The sequence below is a fragment of the Bos indicus x Bos taurus genome, chromosome 15, assembly GCF_003369695.1.
Source record: "Bos indicus x Bos taurus breed Angus x Brahman F1 hybrid chromosome 15, Bos_hybrid_MaternalHap_v2.0, whole genome shotgun sequence".
Classification (NCBI taxonomy): domain Eukaryota; kingdom Metazoa; phylum Chordata; class Mammalia; order Artiodactyla; family Bovidae; genus Bos; species Bos indicus x Bos taurus.
Window position 1 is genome coordinate 17,189,262 of NC_040090.1, and position 14,702 is coordinate 17,203,963.

General features: G+C 44.2%; 1 protein-coding gene across 8 annotated transcripts in view; it reads right to left on the minus strand.

Moving 5' to 3' along the window:
* The window catches only part of PRR5L (proline rich 5 like), a 158,308-nt gene that overhangs the window by 106,493 nt on the left and 37,113 nt on the right, over positions 1-14,702 (minus strand). Inside the window, exon 2 of one of the 8 annotated variants that reach the window (XM_027562644.1) lies at positions 10,882-10,944. The exons of the other annotated variants lie outside the window; for them this stretch is intronic. The gene's annotated coding sequence lies outside the window, so the exon portion shown is untranslated. The remainder of the gene's footprint in view (positions 1-10,881; positions 10,945-14,702) is intronic. 8 annotated transcript variants of the gene reach the window in all.

The following is a 14,702-nucleotide window of genomic DNA, read 5'->3' on the forward strand; positions in this document are numbered from 1 at the left end:
CTTTTAGTTCTTAAATCCCCTAGTTTTAACAAATTTTGAAAGCTGCACAAGGCATACATTTCTCCTGAGAAAGTGCCCTCCTGGTACCAGGAGGAAAAGAACATTCTTATTACCCGAGATGGGGAGTTGAGATGGAAATGGGCTTGCACAAATAAACATTATTCAAATAACCCTTATTTAATTTATTATAAATTAATTTTTATAAATTATATATATAATTTATTATGCTGCTGCTAAGTAACTTCAGTCAATTATTATAAAAACTTATAAAATAACCCAATTTAATGAAATTAAAAACGCTTACTCCTTGGAAGGAAAGTTATGACCAACCTAGATAGCATATTCAAAAGCAGAGGCATTACTTTGTCAACAAAGATCCGTCTAGTCAAGGCTATGGTTTTTCCAGTGGTCATGTATGAATGTGAGAGTTGGACTATAAAGAAAGCTGAGCACTGAAGAATTGATGCTTTTGAACTGTGGTGTTGGAGAAGACTCTTGAGAGTCCCTTGGACTGCAAGGAAATCCAACCAGCCCATCCTAAAGGAGATCAGTCCTGGGTGTTCACTGAAAGGACTGATGTTGAAACTGAAACTCCAATACTTTGGCCACCTGATGTAAAGAGCTGACTCATTTGAAAAGACCCTGATGCTGGGAAAGATTGAGGGCAAGAGGAGAAGGGGACGACAAAGGATGAGATGGTTGGATGGCATCACCAACTCAATGGACATAGGTTTGGGTGGACTCCAGGAGTTGGTGATGGACAAGGAGGCCTGGCATGCTGCAGTTCATGGGGTCGCAAAGAGTGGGAGACAACTGAGCGACTGAACTGAACTGAAACAACCCTTATGTTCCATTAGTTTCCCCTATATTTCCTATTCACTTTCCCACAGTTTACCACCCTAGAAGCCCAATCCCCTTTCCTTTGTCTAACTACTTCTCCACAATTTAACACCATTTGTTAAAATGATATCTAAGCCCCCAGAGATTACTACTTCTTTCACATTCAAATATTGATATCAAACAAAATGTGTATGCTTTTCTCCTGTTGCTCTGTCTGTCAGCTTAATTCACAGTCCTGACTCAGAATCTAAGAAGGTAGAGGAAAAGTTTTTCCTCCTCTGAAAAGGCAAAATTATTAAAAGACTACTGTGCTGTGCTAAGTCACTTTAGTCGTGTCCGACTCTTTATGATCCCCGTGACTGTGGCCTGCCAGGCTTCTCTGCCCATGGGGTTTTCCAGGCAAGAATACTGGAGTGGGTTGCCATTTCCTCCTCCAGGAGATCTTCCTAACTCAGGGATTGAACCAGCGTCTCTTAATTCTCTTGCATTGACAGGCAGGTTCTTTACCACTAGTGCCACCTGGGAAGTCCCACGGCTGCTTGCACACGATGAGCACATTTATGGGCATTGTCCACTGCTGTAATGGCAGGGGAGTGAGGAGTGGACTCATCTTTGTTTAGAAAAACATGGTGATGAGTCTGTAGGTATAAAAAGTTATCCAATTCAGACTGTAATGAAGAGGCGGAAATAAAGGGAGCTAAAAGTGTCCTCCAAAATAAAGTAATAATAATTCTCCATTTTTCCCTTGAAATCTGAGCCACAGAACTATTGGAAAGGCTCAGGAATTATATAACAGAAGAAAATGAAAGCAGTTTATCAGGATAAGGGCGACCAGGGGACCCAGCAACATAGAAACTAACCAGATCAACAACAGAGATGACCTGGATACTGAGGTAGTTATTTAATAACTGATTATCTGCTGGTTACCATGTGCCAGGGGCTTCCCAGGTGGTGCTAGTGGTAAAGAACTGCTCCCAATGCAGGCGATGTAAAAGACGCAGGTTCCACTCCCTGGGTTGAGAAGATTCCCTGGAGGAGGGCATGGCAACCCACTCCAGTACTCTTCCCTGGAGAATCCCATGGACAGAGGAGCCTGGCAGGCTACGGTCCATAGGGCCATAAAGAGTCAGACGTGACTGAAGGGACTTAGCAGGCACACACCATGTATCAGGCATGGTTCTAAGCACCTTACAAGTATTCAGTCACGGAGTCTTCACAACAACCCCATTAGTATTGTTTATGATCACTATTTTATAGATGAGGATGCTGAGGCAGAGAAGTTAAGTGATTTACTTCAGATTCCACAGCTGGCAGGGGGCACAGCTGGGATTTGAACCAAGGCAGTTTGACTTGAAGATCTGTTCTTTTAAATGACTGTATTGCAGATACACGCGTTTGATCTGTGATGGAATTCTGTTAGCTCAGAAAAAATCTGGGAAGTTAAACTGAGACAGAACAAAATCTATTCTCTTTAGCCTGGGAGCTCAGCGGTGCAGAGCTGAAACCCCCAGCAGCAGTGAGGATGGGCTAAAGGCGATGGAGGAAAAGCACGTGGCAGGAGGTCAAAGCCAGAGATGCCGCTGGGCTGTCTCCTTTGCTGACTCCTCTGTAGGGAAGGCTGGAGAAAGGAACGGCAACCCACTCCAGTGTTCTTGCCTGGAGAATCCCATGGACCCAGGAGCTTGGTGGGCTACAGTCCATGGGATGGCAAAGAGTCCAACAGGACTGAATGACTAGGCAACCTGTAGGGGAGGGTAGGTCTCACAATCCTTTCTCTGGTTATTAAATGAAAGAGATGGATCTGGACCACCCCAAGGTGTCTTAGGTCGAGTTAAAAAAATGATAGGCTTTTAAAAAGTGATACGCTAAATTTGCCATCCACCAGAAAACAAAGGAAGTTGTAACCCTCCCCTCACCCCCGCAACACACACACACACACACACACACACACACAGACACCCCAACTCCCACCAGGAGTTCCCTCCTCACCCCTCCCTGCCTCAGGAGCAGGAGCTGGAGAGCTCCCAGGAGGGTGTGGGGGTTTGGGTGAGGGGATAGGGGCCCCTTGCCGAAGAGTGTGGGCATCACGGGATTCCGGAGAAAGAACAGAAGGCCCCTTGCCTTCCTTCCCCTGAACAATCGACCAGAAGGAAGTCGGGACACTCAGCGCTTGGATTTTCCCCCGCAGGAAACCCGGGGCCTGCAGGGCCTCCCGCTTCCCCTCCCCCACCGCCCCGGGTACAGCTCCACGTGAGCGCTGGGTTCTTTGGCTAAACAGAAAGGGCGGGGTACAGTCCGTAATTTGTCTTGCTGTCTATTTTAACCTTGTTGCTTCTAGAAATAACACTTTCTTAAATCTGAATTCATCAGAGAGGGGTACTAAATAATACTACATATTTACTCTGAGCCTGCTGATACTGAGCCCTAACAAAATAGGAAAGAGTCAGCCTCTTCATATATGGATACATGGGTGGTACTTCATTCCTCCAGCTACTTAATCACTTTCCTGAACTTCATTTTTCATCAGTAGGGTGGGAACACAGATACATACCTCAGAGCGGTGCTGTGATATTACATTTAAATTCTGTGTGAGGGCATCTAGCACCATATCTGACACACAGCAATCTCCTTGAATTTAGCATCAATGATTAGTTTTCAACTCATCTCTTTTTTATAGTTATTCGCTTGAAAATACATGAGACAAAGTTCCTGATCTCCAAGATCTCACTTCTGGTTGTGGCACATCCATTCAACTACCAGCCCACACCAAAATGCCTAGAAGTCTTGAAAAGGGAGCTACTGTGTGGTCAGAAGAAGCAGGACTTTAACTGGTTGAAGGAGGAGCAAGATTTGGGTATCATGTCACCTTTCATTTGCATCCTGCCTTTTACACTCCCAGTGTAAAAGGGTCTTTCATACCTCATCTGCCTGAGTAGATGGGGACAGCAGGTGCCAAGAAGGCTTTTATAGGTGAGAAAACAGCTCTAGAGAAAGAATACAACCAAGCCAAGACCAGTCTGATGTTGTCAAAGATTACGAGGTGAAAAGTTAACCAAAAGTTAACACAGTCAAGAGTAAACCAAGAGTCATCTGGCAGTTGTGTAACAACCCCAGTGATGACTGTCATGACAGCAAACTATTAATATCTACCAAGCGCTTATTCATTTGTGCCAGGAGTCACAGAAAGCGCTAAATGTGTGTTGGCTCATTTGGTTCTCATAATCAGTCTATGAAATACGGGGTAGTATCATAATTAATTTTCTCTCTCTTACAGAGGAAAAATGAAGGCTTCCAGAGGTTCAGAAACTTGGGCCAAGGTTGCTGGGCTAGCTGCTACCCCAGGTCTGTCCACCCCAGAGTTCAGGCCCTGAGTTCAGGCCCATGGAAGTTCTGCTGAGACCAGCTTGTTCTAGACTATTTTAGACAGGAGCCATGTAAGGATCCCTTAGTCTGATCCTATCCAGTACCCCCAGTGGCTGGACTGTTCCCTGCTTAACAGGAGGTGATGGGTCGCCGTGGTTCAGCCACAGACTCTGAGGCTCTGTGAGCGGATGGGTCTCCTCTCCACATCCACCCCGACGCCTGCTCTTTCTGCTTCTGGCTCAGCAGACTCTACTCCTCTCACAGGAACTCCCTTGACCTTCACCTTCCCAGCCTCTGTCCTCCGCGATCACCTAGTTTTCTCATGTGTGTCTAATATCCCAGCACCCTAGGCTAGAAAGAGAGCCCTGACATGACTGGTACAAAGAGTGAGACTGACCCTCTATCATAAAATCATGCTTCTGTAAGCAGCTTTTGCAGGAAAGAGCTCTCAGCAGGAGGCACCCTTTGGTCTTGTCACTAACTTTAATCTGCACACCCCCATACCCTACTCACCTCCAGTCCTAGCACCCTTTTCAGACCTTTTGATCACACAATAGGTAATTAATAGGTGACCAGATATCTTCCCCTGCTCCCCCTTCAGTAATCTTGTGAACAAATTCTGTGAACAAGAAACCTTTTAAAGAAAAAAATCACAAGAGATCAACAAGCCTGCACACAGTAGTTGGATCTGAGCTCCAACTCAATGATTAACTGAGATTGTTTCCTTTTTTTCCCTTTAAAAACTTTCATGACCAAGCAGAATCATTGGAGATGGTTTTAGGGGGACACTGAGCCCACGGTCTCCCCACATTGCTGGCATTTTGATTAAAAGCAACTTTCCTTTCTGCCAACATTTCCCTCTCTCTCTCTTCATTGAGTTTGGAGCAGTGAGCAGCCAGCTGGACCTGATTTGGTAGTGCTTTCATTATCATTGTCTCAAACTGAGTTACTTTTTTTTTCTGGTTTTTGGTTTTGTTTGTTGGTTGGTTTACCAATTACTGATTTCTCTGCAACTTGTGGCTAACTAAAACTTCCTTCAATAAAGTCACAAATGTCTCACTGTACAGAAGGCACTCCCACACAGCTGAGAATTCCCAATAGTTATGTCATTTGGGGAGTTCAAAAAAGAAATGACAAAAAATGCAATGCACGTGTTCCATCTCAAATCACACAAAACAGAAATGAATAAAGAAAAGTGAATAACCTCCTTGCTACCTTTTTTCTGCCCAAGGTACCCAACAATAACAGCTTGGACCTATCTTTATAAAATATATACACACTATTCAAGGGGGATCGAAGCCAGGTCTGCCCTATATATGACATCCCAATCCATATTGTCACAAAGTATCATGGCCACCTCTTAGGTCACACCAGAGGATCTAACATTCTTTTTAAAGCTATTTAATGTTTCATAATATGGATGAATTGTAACTTATTCTATGACTTCAGTATTTGTGACACCATGATATAATAAACATATGGACCTCCCTCGTGGCTCAGACAGTAAAGAATCTGCTTACAATGCGGGAGACCTGGGTTCAGTCCCTGGGTTGAGAAGATCCCCTGGAGAAAGGAATGGCTACCCACTCCAGTATTCTTGCCTGGAGAATGCCATGGACAGAGGAGCCTGGTGGCCTATAGTCCATGGAGTCACAAAGAGTCTGACACGACTGAGCTACTAACACAACAACAAGAAATATTGTATTTCTTCTTTCTCTCTGGTTCCTGACAAAAGCTTCCTAAAACCCTAGTAGTTTCCCATGTAATAGGGGTGAGAGGAGTCTTGTTATTCATTATACACCCCTGTCAACCAAAGCTGAGTCAATGCTAATAAGGTGACCCTTGGTGGTTCCCTAGGTCATTTCAGGATGGGGATTGGTTGCCAGAGGAACCAGCCATGTGACTAGAGGGACCCCCACAAATCCCCCTACCTCCAGGGAGGGGAGGCGGGATCTGGGGATTGAGTTAATCACCAATGACCAGAGATTTAATTAATTGTGTCTATGTAATGGAAAAATGTATGGATGCGAGAGTTGGACTGTGAAGAAAGCTGAGCGCCGAAGAATTGATGCTTTTGAAGTGTGGTGTTGGAGAAGACTCTTGAGAGTCCCTTGGACTGCAAGGAGATCCAACCAGTCCATTCTGAAGGAGATCAGCCCTGGGATTTCTTTGGAAGGAATGATGCTAAAGTTGAAACTCCAGTACTTTGGCCACCTCATGCAAAGAGTTGACTCACTGGAAAAGACTCTGATGCTGGGAGGGATTGAGGGCAGGGGGAGAAGGGGACGACAGAGGATGAGATGGCTGGATGGCATCACCGACTCGATGGATGTGAGTTTGAGTGAACTCCGGGAGTTGGTGATGGACAGGCAGGCCTGGAGTGCTGCGATTCATGAGGGTTGCAAAGAGTAGAATATGACTGAGCAACTGAACTGAACTGAACTGAATGGAAAAATGGAAGGGTTTGGAGACCATCCGATTGGTAAGATCACCCACGTGCTGGAAGGTGGCACACCTCAAACTGCACAGAGACAGAACGTCCTGTGTTCAGGATCCTTCCAGACCTCCCTGTAAATACCTCTTCATCTGGCTGTTCATTTGTATCCTTTAAAATATCCTTTGTAATAAACGGGTAATAGTAAGTAAAGTGTTTCCCCAGGTCCTGTGAGCCCTTATAGCAAAGCAAATTATTGAACCTAAGGAGAAGATCCTAGAAACTCCCAATTTGTAGCTAGGTCAGACAGAAGCCTGAGTAACCTGGAAACCCACTACTTTTGATTGAGTACATCTGAAACGAGGAAGGCAATTTTGTGAGACTGAGCCCTTAACCTGTGGGGCTGGACTAACTTGGGGTAATTAGTGAATTACTAACTTGGGGTCAAAAGTGAATTGATTTGTAGGATACCCAGCTGCTATCCACAGAGGACTAGAGAATTGTTTGGTGTAGAAAACCCACACATCAGGATCAAATACAGAATATGGGTAAAAATACTGATCATATCAGTCATACTCTTGATGGACCCTCAGATTGTTCACAGGTTTCTTCAGCTGTAATCAATACTGTAATAAATGTTTATTTTTAGAATTCCTGTATGATACAGCAATCTCACTCCTGAACATATATCCAAATAAAGCTACAGTTCAAAAAGATATGTGCACCCCTGTGTTCATAGCAGCACTGTTCACAATAGCCGAGGCGTGGAAACAGCCTACGTGTCCACCGACAGACGAGTGGATAAAGAAGATATGGCACACACACACACACACACACAGAAATACTACGCAGCCATAAAAATGAACAAAGTAATATCATTTGCAGCCACATGGATGCAACGAGAGATTATCATATTAAGTGAAGTAAGTCAGAAAGAGAAACACAATACATATGATATCACTAATGCAGCATCTAAAATATGACACAGATGAACCCACCTATGAAACAGAAAGAGACTCATGACATAGAGAACAGACTTGTGGCTGGATCATGGGAAAAGCAAGAGAGTTCCAGAAAAGCATCTATTTCTGCTTTATTGACTATGCCAAGCCTTTGACTGTGTGGATCACAAAAAACTGTGGAAAACTCTGAAAGAGATGGGAATACCAGACCACCTGATCTGCCTCTTGAGAAATTTGTATGCAGGTCAGGAAGCAACAGTTAGAACTGGACATGGAACAACAGACTGGTTCCAAATAGGAAAAGGAGTTCGTCAAGGCTGTACGTTGTCACCCTGTTTATTTAACTTCTATGCAGAGTACATCATGAGAAACGCTGGACTGGAAGAAACACAAGCTGGAATCAAGATTGCCGGGAGAAATATCAATAACCTCAGATATGCAGATGACACCACCCTTATGACACAAAATGAAGAGGAACTAAAAAGCCCCTTGATGACAGTGAAAGTGGAGAGTGAAAAAGTTGGCTTAAAGCTCAACATTCAGAAAGCGAAGATCATGGCATCTGGTCCCACCACTTCATGGGAAATAGATGGGGAAACAGTGGAAACAGTGTCAGACTTTATTTTTTGGGGCTCCAAAATCACTGCAGATGGTGACTGCAGCCATGAAGTTAAAAGACGCTTACTCCTTGGAAGGAAAGTTATGACCAACCTAGACAGCATATTCAAAAGCAGAGACATTACTTTGCCAACAAAGGTTCGTCTAGTCAAGGCTATGGTTTTTCCTGTGGTCATGTATGGATATGAGAGTTGGACTGTGAAGAAGGCTGAGCGCCGAAGAATTGATGCTTTTGAACTGTGGTGCTGGAGAAGACTCTTGAGAGTCCCTTGGACTGCAAGGAGATCCAACCAGCCCATTCTGAAGGAGATCAGCCCTGGGATTTCTTTGGAAGGAATAATGCTGAAGCTGAAACTCCAGTACTTTGGCCACCTCATGAGAAGAGTTGACTCATTGGAAAAGACTCTGATGCTGGGAGGGATTGGGGGCAGGAGGAGAAGGGGACGACAGAGGATGAGATGGCTGGATGGCATCACTGACTCGATGGACGTGAGTCTGAGTGAACTCCGGGAGTTGGTGATGGACAGGGAAGCCTGGCGTGCTGCGATTGATGGGGTTGCAAAGAGTCGGACACGACTGAGAGACTGATCTGATCTGATCTGATCTGTGATTGGTAAGGGTGTGGGGGCTGACGGGGGAATGGAGTGGCAGGTTGGAATTAGCAGATGTAACTGATTACATATAGAATGGATAAACAACAAGGTCCTACTGTGTAGTACAGAGAACTATATTCAATATTATATGATAAACCATAATGAAAAATAATATAAAAGAAGGAATATATATATATATATGTGTGTGTGTGTGTGTGTGTATAATCCAATCACTTTGCTATACAGCAATGGGGTATCCCAGGTAGCTCAGCTGGTAAAGAATCTGCCTGCAATACAGGAGACCTGAGTTCAATCCCTGGATTGGGAAGATCCCCTGGAGGAGGGCATGGCAACCCACTCTAGTACTCTTGCCTGGAGAATCCCCACGGACAGAGGAGCCTGGTGGGCTACAGTCCATGGGGTCGCAGAGTTGGACATGACTTAGGGACTAAGCACATACAGCAATAATTAACATTGCAAATCAACTATACGTCAATAAAAAATTAAAAGAAAAAAAACAAATTATTTTTAAGATTTCCCAGAAGAAATGGGATATAATAAAGAGATTCATAGGGCTCAAACATGAAGCTCCCGCTGTGCCAATAAGCCTCTTCAAGCAGCAGTTCTAGTCAGCCTTGGGTGTTGCCAGACTCCCACGGGAGGAATTAAACTTTTAGAAAAGAGAGTACATCTCCAAGTGGAAATTTTGCCTTGATAGATTCACCTGGATGCGTCCCAGCTTTCTGCTGTGCCAAAGAGCTTTCCCCTGAACACTCAGTCTCTGCCACCTGAGCCACCCACACCTCCTGCTAAGCCCTCCATCACCCAGGAGATAGGCTGGAGACCCTGTTGTTCCATCCAAACAGGGTTTTCTGCCAATTGTGGGGAAGGAGGTGCCCACAATTGTAGGGCAGAAGGATTTCAGCTCTGAAGAGAGAGTACCTTTGATCCCAGAGATGGAGGGAGTGTACACAGATTACTTGTTTCTGATTTTCTGGGGGTCATATACTCCTGAAAGCTATAGATGTTCCCCCCTAGAAAAACGTGCTTATTTTTCTGTGTTAGTCGCTTAGTCATGTCTAGCTCTTTATGATCCCATGAACTGTAGTCCACCAGGCTCCTCTGTCCACAGAATTCTCCAGGCAAGAATACGGGAGCAGGCTGCCATTCCCTTCTCCAGGGGATCTTCCCAACTCAGGGATTGAACCTGGGTCTCTTGCATTGCAAGCAGATTCTTTACCATCTGAGCCACCAGGCAGATTCTGCACAAATTCAGGGTATGCACAAACTTCCTGAAGATGTTATCCAAGGCACACGGTCCTCAGGTCAGCAACCCGGCTCCAGGTACACTGCAATCACGTTCCTTCCTGAGGTCCACCCAGCCCTTGGCATGGATTTGACACAGCATATTTTTCTGTGATTCATTAATGCTTCCCTTCCTCCCATCACTGACCTTGTGCGAGGTCTCCCTCAGGCTGGATGTCACGTGCCTCCTTCTCCTCCAGCTATCCTGTTTGGAAAGATAAACCCACTTCCTCGCCCTCAGAAAGCTCTCGCTGGGCACAGAAGGCCGTCATCAATGCCACGGACCAACACCATTTTTTCCTGCTGTTGCTATTACCCTGACCTGCTTTCCTAGCCTCGGGTGCAAACCCACACTGGAAAGACTTTTCTCTCTAGCCTTTTGCCATCTGGATCGGTCTTCCGGAATCTTCCTGAAAGCTCTAAATCTTTCAAGTAAACTAGATTTTCCTCTCTGGCCTCTGCTTGTAAATATGATGACATTGTAGTTGCTAAATTTTTACAAAGGAAGTTTGGCCAAAAAAGAAAAAATGCTAAAAAAAAAAAAAAATGTCAAATTCAAATGGTCAAGAAGGATTTCCGTTGGTATTCGTGCTGCCCCCTCCTGGTTAGAAAGGAGGCACCAAGTAAACCTGAGTACTTGGTCAGTCGACTCTTGCTCAAAATCCTCACCATTTTACTTTCTCTTGATTTTTAATAGGAGTCCTACAAAGAAATGCTGGTCTTTGTTATTTACAAAGGCAGGGTACATGGGTGTCTATTTTAGTACCTCATAAGGTCCATTAAATGTTCTTGCCCTTTGATCCAGACATTTCCTTTCCAGGAACCTGCCCTGAAGAAACAGAGAAATGTAAGCAAGAGATTACCTTCGGGGATGGCCATCTTGTTATTGATGGTAGTAAAGTACAGAACAAGGTTAAATGTCTAATAACAGATGGTATAACACAGCCAAAGGGTGAAATATTATGTTCACCTTAAAATGGTGTTAATGGAGAATTTTTAATAATATGAAGAAATGTTCATAACATGTCAAGTAAAACAGGACACAGGATGATAAGCAATGTACAATCACAACTAAATTTGCATTAAAAAAGAAATCTGGAAGTAATATGTCAAAGCTTAATCCAGCTTTCTCTGAGTAGTGGAATTAGGCTATTTAATACATTCATATGTTTCCCAGTCTTCCTATGAGTGTGTGATATTATAAAATCAAGAAAAAAATCATAAAACTTATTTCTGCATGGTGTAAGGAACATGGACTTTAGAATCAAATAGTCTAGATTTATATCCTGACTGTGTCCTTGGAGTGACTCAATCTCTCCAGACTTGTTTATTCAACAGTAAGTGGGGCATATAATAGTATCTACATATCAGAATTATTGTGAGACCTGAGTCTGCAGAACAAACCTTATTAAACAATCCTTATCTTCCATTAGTTTCTCTCATGTATTTACCTTCCCCAAACTTACCATCACTAGAAGCCCAAACTGCTTTCCCTTTGTCTTGCCTGTCTGGCCACTTCTCCACAATACATCACCCTTTATTAAAATAGTATATAAGCTCGAAGGTCTAGCCTCTTTGAGGAGTTTTCACCTCTTTTCTCTAAGGCCCTCCATGTGCATACAAAATAACTTTTCTTTCCTGTTCATCTTTTGGTCAGTTTAATTCACAGATCCTAGGTACTAACCCTAAAAGGATAGAGGAAGGCTTCTTTTTCCTCTTCCTTACACTATCAGCATTTGCAAACTTCTATCAGTGAGCAGGAATGATGCAGTTCCTATAAATTGTGCTGCATGTGTAGTTGAAGTCCCTTATAGCTGTCTTTTTTTAGGAGAAGGCAACGGCACCCCACTCCAATACTCTTGCCTGGAAAATCCCATGGACGGAGGAGCCTGGTGGGCTGCAGTCCATGGGGTCTCGAACAGTCAGACACGACTGAGCGACTTCACTTTCGCTTTTCACTTTCATGCATTGGAGGAGGAAATGGCAACCCACTCCAGTGTTCTTGCCTGGAGAATCCCAGGGATGGGGGAGCCTGGTGGGCTGCCATCTATGGGGTCGGTCGCACAGAGTTGGACATGACTGAAGCGACTTAGCAGCAGCATAGCTGTCTTTTTAGGTGCTCAGACCAACTACCATCTTGCATCAAAAGGATCACCAAGGCAGTTGAAACAATATTTCAGAGATAGGATTGTAAAACCCTTACAGTCAGTCTCAATGAAGAAAATCTTCAAATAGATAGACAGCCACTTAGGGGTAAAAGGGGCCTTCCCAGTGGCTCAGTGGTAAACAATCGGCCTGTCAGTGCAGGAGAACTAAGAGATGCGGGTTCGACTGCTGGGTCAAGAAGATCCCCTGGAGGAGGAAATGGCAACCCACTCCAGTATTCTTTCCTGGAGAATCCCATGGACAGAGGAGCCTGGAGGGCTACCGTTCATGGGGGGTGGGGATCATAAGAGTCGTACATGACTGAGTGCACACACATGCATTTAGGGGTAAAGACTTGAAGTCTTACATATTTTTCACACAAGGGTAGGAATAGTAATAATAAAACACTCTTGCCAATCTATGAATCTTGAATACCACTCAATGATAGAAGTTGAGAGCTCCTTTCTAACATCCATTACACTTATCAACATCCTACTAATTTCACCAATGAAAGTCTATTTTTGACACTTAGTTTGCTCATTTTGGTGTCTCTCAGAGGTAAAGGGAGCCAAAGTACTTTAAATGGCCTCTTCTGGAGTGATAATTTTCTGACATAACCCTAGCTGACCACCCATGGAGAGCAGATGCCTGATTAGAATGGTTGCTGCCCTAGGGTGTCACTTAAAATGTGTGTGCATCCTCTGTCACTCAGTCATGTCTGACTCTTTACCATCCCCTGAACTGTAGCCTGCCAGGATCCTCTGTCCATGGAATTTTCCAGAAAAGATTACTGGAGTGGGGTGCCATTTCCTACTCCAGGGGATCTTTCCTACTCTAGGGATGGAACCCATGTCTCCTATGTCTCCTGCATTGGCAGGCAGATTCTTTACCACTGAGCCACCTGGGAAGCCTGTCACTTCAAATAAGTATATATAAATATCACAGGACCTATGTTGCAGTGTTTTAGAGTAAATCACACAAATAACACCTATAAAGCAAAAAAGGCTCTGAAACATGTAAGCACACCAAATTATGTGATTAGTAAGTCTGATGCAAAAACTCTAAGTAGCTCCATATTCTGAACTTTGCGTTGGTTCCATGTACTCCCTTACAGATTTTGAACTATAAAAGTGGAAAGAGGAAACCTCATTTAAAATAGAATCAGGACGCCAGAAGCTCTCTTGCCTTCCTACTTCTTTCTCTCTGCAGATCCCAAACAGGAAGAGACCTGCCTTTCATCTCCAAGTGGAAGGTTACTACTTTGGAACCTCCGCAGGAGGAAGGAGGATTTTCTCCTTGCCTGGCAACAGCCTAGCCAATGAGAGATTGTTGCAACTCAGCCAATGAAAAGTCACCACACTTTGCACTCCCACTTTCCTCCAATGGACTCTTTATTTACAACAGGCTGTCCCAGCTTCTCCTTTTCCTCTATGAAATAAGAGTCTTCTCTTTTGCTTCTCAGAACGTGCCTATGGTTTTTGCTAGAGCATGCTTGTCTCAAATTTCAATTCTCTGCCATTTCTAAATAAACCCATTTTTGCTGATAAGCCCATTTTTGTGAAATAAACATAAAATTGGCTGTTTTATTTGTATAAAAGGTCAAACAGATTAAGTTTTTTTTTAAATGAATTTCTATTTTCCCATTCTTTTCTGAAATGTGGCTGTATTGAATGGGACAAGAAGCCTGGATGGTAAAGGTCTTCAGTCAGAATACCCAGAGTAGAGAGTCAGTGCTGATCTCCAGGTTCCTAGGGTCAAAAAGTTTATCCCCCCACCCTCACCCACTCCAGGGCTCACTGCACATCAAGAATCCCATTAGAAGGGTTGCTTTGGCATTCTGAGAGTTCTCCATTTAGTGTGGTTTCATCAGAGGAATTAAGCCAGAAAGCATGCAGCTCAGATAACAGGATTAATTAACATTCTTCTCATTCTGCAGACAACTGATCCGGGAGGAGTGCCTCCTGTGTCTTGCTGGTCCTACTGCGGTAGGCGAAGCGCAGGCCTGGAGCTGCCCAAAGCTGGTCTGGGATTTAAATGGCTCTGCTGAATCCTAGCCTTCTCTAGGAACCGTGTGTTGTGACCAAAACAAAACAAAACTCCCCTTTGTTCTCATGGGGCTTTTCCCCCTCCTATAGGCCCCACTGGTTTTCGGCTTTGAATTTCCAGGCTGGTCTTGATATACGGAACCTGGCAGCTAATAATGATCGTAGCACTAACATTTATGGAGCCTCCCTGTGGATCCGCACGAGGTATTCACGAAATCCATGTGGAATGAGCCTTCACTAGAGGTCTCAGTCTCACCACCAGCCCACCTTGAGTCTGTGGCATCGTCTCAGGAGGCTTAGTGGTAAAGAATCCGCCTACCAATACAGGAGACAAGGGTTTGATGCTTGGGCTTGGAAGATCCCCTGGAAAAAGAAATGCAACCCACTCCAGCATTCT